The sequence below is a fragment of the Sceloporus occidentalis genome, unplaced genomic scaffold (assembly GCF_023333645.1).
Source record: "Sceloporus occidentalis isolate IW3139 unplaced genomic scaffold, rSceOcc1.0.p SCAF_20, whole genome shotgun sequence".
NCBI lineage: Eukaryota > Metazoa > Chordata > Lepidosauria > Squamata > Phrynosomatidae > Sceloporus > Sceloporus occidentalis.
Genome location: NW_028317000.1, coordinates 11,246,893 through 11,255,120, shown reverse-complemented (window position 1 = coordinate 11,255,120; position 8,228 = coordinate 11,246,893).

The following is an 8,228-nucleotide window of genomic DNA, read 5'->3' as shown; positions in this document are numbered from 1 at the left end:
CTTCAGAGGGAGACCCATTGGGATGTGTTTGCTGTTGCTCTGCAGCTTCTTTACTACAGCCTTGGAAGCATGAAGAAGACTTAAAATGGCAAGGGCTCCCAGGATTGGAGAAAGGTCTTGGCTTTGCCAATGACTCTCCCTCTCCTCTAAAGCTGCCCCCTTTCATGGTGGGAGCACAGGAGATTTCTTCAAACAGCATTGCAGCACATGGGAGCCATGGGAAGAGATGGTGAGGGGTATCCCCTCCATGTCTCTGTTTCTCCACATCACCTCTGCCCAGCCTGTTTAAGGCCAGGGATCAGTGAGGAAACTGGCCAGAAGTCATGGAAACTTCCCTGCTCAGCCCATTTGGGGCCATAGTTCAGAGGACAGGCCAGCCAAAAGCCATGGCAAAGGATTTCTCTGCATCACCTCTGCCCAGCCTGAAATGGCCAAGGTCAGAGAGGTAAGCCAGCCAGAAGTCACAGGAAAACGGTGAGTACCAGGGGCCCTCTCTCTCTAGCCACCAAAGAACCTTTGCCAGATCTAATGCCCTCGCTCAGGGCAGGCATTGCCATGAGGCCTCTGCCATGGCCATTGCAGGCACTATGCCAAGCATAAGGTTTGGGACTCTGCCAGGAGGGCAGATGGGGGCATTAACCCTTGGTCTCCCCCTTCCTTCCCATCTCTGGCCCCAATGGCACCCAGGACCCTAACAGGTGTGGGGGATCCTTTTGCAGACTGGGAAACACATGGTGGTGTTTCCAGGGCTCCTGCACATTCCTTTTGAATTCTTATAATGAGATGGTGTGTAAGGAGGCAGAGGACTACTCCTCTATGTTGTACAGCCGCATGGCTGTAAAGGAAGCTGGACTTGGCCCAGCAGGAGCTGAAGCTTCCAACTCTAAAATGGTCTTTTTTGGCTGCCACAAAAAAGCACAAAATGGCTTCATGTCCTCCACAGAGAGAGCATGGCCTCTGCAGCCCACTTCTAAACAGAGGCTGGAGGGCCATCTGTCAGGAATGCTTTGATTGAGAGTTCCTGCATGGCAGAATGGGGTTGGACTGGATGGCCCTTGGGATCTCTTCCAACCCAAGGATTCTTTGAGAGACCACATGGATACAAATCCTCCTGTGTTCCCTCCCCAAAAATTACAACAACAAAAGGGGTAAACCATTTGCGGATATCATGGGTGGAGAGTTCCCCTCACCCCCAGTTGTGTTCGGCTGCCCCAAACCGTGCCACTCTTGAGAGAAAAGCTTGAGCGCTTGGCCTCTCCTTTCCATCAGAGATTATCCTTTCTCAGGACACAGACTTACCTCAGGTAAATGTAGAGCCATGTCCCACAGCAGTCCCTCTGCCCTTCCCAGCTACCTATGCAAGTGGGAGGGAGTTGAGGACCAAGCTAGCTTCTATAATGCAGCCAGGTTACTATAAAGCCTGCCTGAAATTAAAAGGGCTAAGCTGTAAACCCCAGCTTGAAGTTGGGGCTGTTTTAAACATAAATAAAACAAAATGCCCTGTGAGTATCAGGGCTACACTACAGGCCATATGCAGCTATCTACCCATGATTAGCAATGGTCTTCAGTCACTGCTAACTTAAGAGCAGTTTCCTCAGTGCTTGGAATAAGCCACTGCCCAGGCAGCCTCCCTTGATGGTGCAAATAAAGGAGGGGAAAGCCCCCACATCTACAGGTCTGGGGGCTCAGATTTACAAGAGATACTGTTTAACCTTTCTGGTGTTCATTTTATTACTGTTAGCACATGAGGTTTGAGTTGTGCTGTTTCTGCTCACCCCCCTCTCCTTTTTCCAGGCCAGAGAAGATGCCTGTAAACTAATTCTTCAAGGGAGGGGCTAGCCATAAAAGCCACATGATGACTTTTCTTGCCTCTTCATGGGCCTCCATCACTGTCTCCATTAGGTCCAGAGCCTTTTTGCCTTAGGTAGAACAGCCAAAGACATAGGATGAGCACATGGTTCTACCTCCTTTGTGCAAACAATATAATCAGGTTTCTCTACTAAGAGGTTGCTTCAAATCCCATTCAGACATCCTACAGAGCCCTGAGGGGTCTGCCACAAAAATCACAATTACCTCTTACCTTGTCTAGATTGTTAAATTTTAAGTAAGAATGCCTGCTGATGGGCTTGCCATTCAACTGCTGCCTGGCTTGGAAAGCCTATTGTAACAGGATCTATCATGCATATGATGAATGGGGCTCAAGGCCATGAAGGTTCATGCTGCTAATCTCTTTTCTTTAGTGGTCTCAGGGTGCTACAAGATTCCTTTGCATATGGTTGGGCATGCTTTGATTGTGATTTCCTGCATGGCAGTGGGTTGGACTTGATGGCCCTTGTGATTCTATGATTTTATGGTTATAAGGTTAGCTGCTGTGTGGGTGAGTGTCTTATCCCTGATTGGGTTTTCATGGCATGGTCTGGTCCAAACAACACCATTGTTTACTACCTTTTGGGGCTGGAAAAACGGACTTCCTAGTGCCTATGCCCTCCTGCCTTCATTCTGCCCCGATCCTAAGAAGGACTTGGAAAAGGACCTGGCACACATTGGATGTGTGCAGAGCCCTCAAAATCTACATCAAGAGGACTTCAACCTTAAGGTCATCTGAGATGTTCTTTTCCTTTCGCCTGGGCTCTTTGGGGTGCAAGGTACCAGTCTCGACTCTGAGTAGGTAAATCAGGTCTTGTATTCAAAAGAGCTACTGAACTCTTGATCTCACTCCACCCGAGGGGTTGATGGTGCACTCAACCAGGAGTGCATCTACCTCTGTGGCCTTGACCACTAGCGCCTCCCTGTCAGATATTTGCAGGGTGGGGGTGGACACAGGGAAGTCTCCTTCGACCTTCATAAGACATTACAAACTGGACGTGTCTCAGTCCGCAGAGGCGTCGTTTGAAAGGAGGTTCTTCCAACAGATTGTGTCGGGGGCCACTGTCTCCTAGCAGCACCTCCCTCCCAGTTCGAGAGGGCTTTTGTAAATCCCAGATTACAGGAGGACAGGACCCTCTCTGTTGGGAAAAGGAACATTGGGTACTTACCGTGACATGTTCATTTCCTGCAGAGAAGGGTCCTGGCATCCTGCCCACCCGGGTGCTGCCTGTGGCCTCCGACCCTGCCTGCCTTTTGGTGGACCTGCCTTGTTCTTCTTCTTGTTGCTGGATTGGGTTTTCTGAGTTCTTGTTTGTTCTTGGACTAGTTTTTTCTAAGGTGTTCTAGTTAACCCTTAGCTGATGTTACTAAAGTTCAGTTCCTTGATTACCTTTTTTTCTGATCCCACAAACCACAACAACCCAACAAGGGAACCAGTTTAAGGTGAGGGGGCACTTTAAGGTGCCCTGGCTCTGCCCATGCCTGGGGGGCTGTGACTGTGGCCATGGCTGGTTTCCAGAGGGGTAACCATCCTTCTCTCCTTCCACCCTCTTGGCTGGTACCTCCAAAAAGTGAAAGCATTTGGAGTCTTCTTTCTTTCTTTCTTTCCTTATTATAGTATTTATACTCCACTCTTCATCCCTAAAGGCTCTCAGAGCGGCTTACAATTATTATTTTTAATTAGCTTGCAGGCTTACAATCTAAAAAGAGTCCATGGAATTCGGTAGACTTTGATGGTTTGGTCTGGTTTGATCTGAGGTAATAAGTCACTCCCTCTTGTATTGTCTTCAGATGTACCAACAAAATCGCATTCAGCTTTACTATTCTCATCTACAACTGCTGGTTGCTTGATAGTCTTGCCTTCTGTATTTTCTCATTTTTTAACATACTGTATATTTTTTCAAATTTGCATTGATCTTCTGGAAAATGTATTTCTGTTCAAATTATCTTCTGGAAAATGTATTTCTGTTCCAATTATTTTCAGCCATGAATGGTGCTCTATGTAAGCAGTATATCTGAATTAAGAATAAATCCCATATAGTTTACTATCTGTTGGAAGATGAAAATGCCCACCTGGCTTGCTTCACGGAAACTTAGCAGTGTGACCTGGGCTTAGGTCCTCCCAGCTAAGTACAGCCGAGGGAAAGTTGTGTATACCTTTCATGGTATTTTACTGTGAAATATACTTCATCAGTTTTGACAATTATTTTTAATTAGACGGTTCCCTGCCCTCAGGTTTACAATCTAAAAAGAGAGGACACAAACAGAGAAGGGGATGGTGGTGGGGAAGAGGATCAGGTCCAGCAGTTCTCTCCCTCTGGGGGAGGCCTGGACCAAGGCAGATGGACTGGAGGGAGGGCTCTGCTTCTTAATCTAGGCCAGGCTTGATGGAGCTGGCCCTGGTTTTTCACTCCCTCCCAGGCCGGATGGTATCAGTTGCCATGGAGGGAGGGCTCTTCTTTTTCAGGCTAGGCCCAATGGAGCTGGCCCTGCCTTTTCATTCTCTCCCAGGCTGGATAATGATGTCTTCCTGCCTGGCTAGTAAGGCCTTGGGTAAGGCCAGCTGTCTCACATAGTCGTCCTGCGTCAGCATTGGAACGAAGAGCTGGTGATACATTTCCATCAGGGCTTAATGGTAGCCAAGGATTTCAAAAGCCTTATACTTTAGTTCATGACCTGGAGTGGTAGAGAGGGAAGATGTGGTTCTTGTGCAAATGTACACGCACCCCAACAAGACTCCTCCTCCTGGGCTTAGGTCCCTCCAGCCAAGTACAGCCGAGGGAAAGTTGTGTATACTTAATCTTTCTATACTAAAAGAAAAGATGTTTCTTTGTTTCATTTCATAGTATTTGACAGTGAAATATCCTTCATCAGTTTTGACAATTATTTTTAATGAGACAATTCCCTGCCCTCTGTCCAGTTCTGGGCACCACACTTAAAAAAGGACATTGAGAAACTGGAGCATGTCCAAAGGAGGGCAACTAAAATGGTGAAGGGTCTTCAAACCATGGCTTACGAGGAGAGACTTAGGGAGCTGGGTATGTTCAGCCTGCTCCAGCTCCTATTCTCTGGAGCATCAGAAAACAAGCTTGCTCCATCCTCAGTAGGACATCCCTTCACATACTTAAACAAGGCTATCCTATCAGTTCTTAACCATCTCTTCTCCAGGCTAAACATACCCAGCTTCCTATGCCTTAGAATTTAAATTATGCATTGAACTTTGAAATATACAAATAAACAAAGAAATAAAATGTTGACCTCCCAGCCAAGTACAGCCGAGGGAAAGTTGTGTATACTTAATCTTTCTTCCAGTTCATTGTATTTAACAGTGAAATATACTTCATCAGTTTTGACAAGCAGCTGGAAAGAAAGATATATATTCACTTAATAAAGCATAACAAAACAACTATAGTCATTTGTATTCTGCTTCATACCGCCTAAGCAGTGTCTAAGCAGTCTACAACTTACATATCACAGGTAAGAGCCAATGTCCCTTTTCCAGAATCATACCTGGCTGCCATGTGACAAATGAATTTCTTTCTTGGAAATATTCTCAAGGATCTCCAAGATGTTCAGAACATCTTCAAGGTGGCGAGAGGCTGTGGCCATCTGTGGGAGTGCTTTGATTCTGTGTTCCTGCATGGCAGAATTGGGTTAGACTGGATGGTCCTTGGAGTCTCTTCCAACTCCTATGATTCTATGATGCCTATCAGCAAGTATGATTTTTCTATGGGCTAGTCTTGACATTTGTCTTACTACGTCTGTCCTACACATGCTGTTTGTTTTGATTCCCCAGCCATGGCAGGGGTGGGAGGAGGTGGAGAGAGATGCAAACTCTCCTTTCTGAGGCTCTGGAGCACAGGTGCTGGTGAAACATCAGGAATAAACTCTTATAGAACATGACCACATAGCCCGAAAAACCCACAAAAAACTAGGGATGCTGGCCATGAAAGCCTTAGATTTTACTATGGCCAGAGTGTTAACTGGGGCTAGTTACAGAGGACATGTAGCCCCTCTGTTGAAACAGCTACAATGGCTACCATTTCTGGGTAGAATTGATAACATTGAAAGCCTTATATGGCTTGATCCACACTGTCTGAAATACTGTCTCCTTCTATGAGCTTGTTTAAATTTTAAGATCTTTGGAGGAGGTTCACTTAGCCTCCTTTCTCCATTTGCCAGCTTTTTATTTAGGCAGGCCTTTGGCTTATAATTTATGTGACAGAAGAACTTTAAATGGTGGTGGCGTTACTTAATGTTTTTACCTTTTCAAAATCTGTTTTTTATCTTTTTATTATGTTTTAATTGTGTATTGTTTTGAACTTTTTCCAAAACAACCCCATAAACTGACATTTAATTGTGTTTTTCACTTTTGTATGGATGTTTTAAAAGTGTACCATTAAAAAAAATGAAAGATACTTTGGATCCTGAATAAAGAAAAAGGTGAAAGAAAAATAAAATAAAATGGACATTGCGACTGCTGTGTTCCCTTCAGAATGAGTTTTGGAGCCAGCTGTGCACTTTCTTCACGGTTATTGAGCTGTGTTGTTTGCCTGATGTCAGAGCCGGATGTGCAAAGTAGGTGCTATTGGCCTAGGAGTCCCAGATGTATAGAAACCACTAGCCATGGTTGGTCTAGGTGCAAGTTGGATGGTGAATCTGCTCTAGCTGGAAGTCTGAACTTTAAAGGAAGTACATAAAGTGCATACTCCTATCCCCCAAACTGGATCAACATCTTAATTCCTTTACAGTGCAAAGAATAGATTCACCACTCCACTCAGACATTAACTGCCACTGACTCAGCCCAAAGGAGCTTTGCCCAATTTACATTTCTTTCATTTACATCCTGACTGGTCTCTGTGGTCAGAGATAAGAGCCAGATTCTTCAGTGCCTTTTCAGCTAAGGAGAAATCTCCCTCTGACAGACTTCCCCAGACCCTCCATGGGCCAGGTAAGGTCCAGAGGTCACAGATTCCCCTCTTTTATGGACATCTACCACAGTAAACATTCCAAAATGACATAAAGGTTTCTAGCCACATATGCAAGTTCAATCAGCTGATTGATCAACTAAACTTAATTCAGTTATTCATTAAATGGAATGACAGCTCTTGACACCGTATATATGTGACTACAAGTTGAACTCATATATAAGTCGTCATGCTTGGGACAAAAATCATGAATTGTGATATGACCCATGGATAAGTTGAGGGTAAAACCTAAGGGGCATCTAACAAAGGGTAAACATGAAGAAGCAAAGGGAAAGGATGCCAAAGAACTTGCAAGATCCGTGCTCATACTAAAGGCTGGATGGATGAGAGAGTAGAGGGGGGGTCAGTGCTTCTAGGACAGATTTTTTTTAATAAGAGTTAAAGTACAGTACTGACATTGACCCATGGATAAGTTGACTCAGGTTTTTGGGGTCAATTTTTGGACTAAAAGTTCTAGACTTGTACATGAGTATATATACAGTATGGCCTACAGCGCAACAGAATGTCTCTCATCTGCACCATAAATGAGGATCACTTCCCACACTTGAAAAATTAAAAGGATGCATGGTAGCTACTTATAAAATCATGGGGTTTGGAAGGGACCACTGGAACATATCTGCTTTTTGCACAGAGCAGCCACAAAACACTGAAATGGTTTACAGGTGGCCATCTGTGCAGGGTGCCAGTCATGCCCTCTTCTAAGATACTTCACTCTGTGTGTGCCCATGTATGTTTCCCACTCCCTCGCCCCTTCCTATATTCAGTGCTCTATAGCCACTGTGCACAATGGACTGTTATTTTAAACCCCTGCCAGATTTTTTCCTAAGGATTTTTTCAAACTTCTGTCAACTGTGGCATGTCTCCCCGTTGTTCATGGATGGGTCCACTTTGACTATATGTGGACCAGCACTTCAAGAAAGTCTTCGCTATTGGTATTTATGGTAGCATATTTCACTTTCCAATTGTTTGGCTGAGACATTTCCAAAAGAGGGGAGAAATGCAGTTGGGAGGAAATGTCTCCCTGGTCCCTCCTATAGTTAGAATCACTTTTTAGAATAAGCTCACTCCACATTGTACTGAGGTGGTGGTTATATTGCAGCCTACTTTTCTACTGTCCCAAAGGTACACCGTTCTGCATGTTTTGATGCCAGAGGTGCTGCTTCTGACTTGAAGGGAGTCAGAATGAATGGCTGTTTGAGAAGAAACCACACATCATGTGCTTAATCACAGTAATTAAAACTGGAAGAGACGGTGGTGGGGAAGAGTGCTACAAGTTCAAGCTTGCAGTGTTCTAATCCAGAACTTGCTTTTTCAAGTGTGATTTTAAACTGGCATTCCTAGCTAGCCAAGGTGCGAAACAGTTGTTCTGGGGTA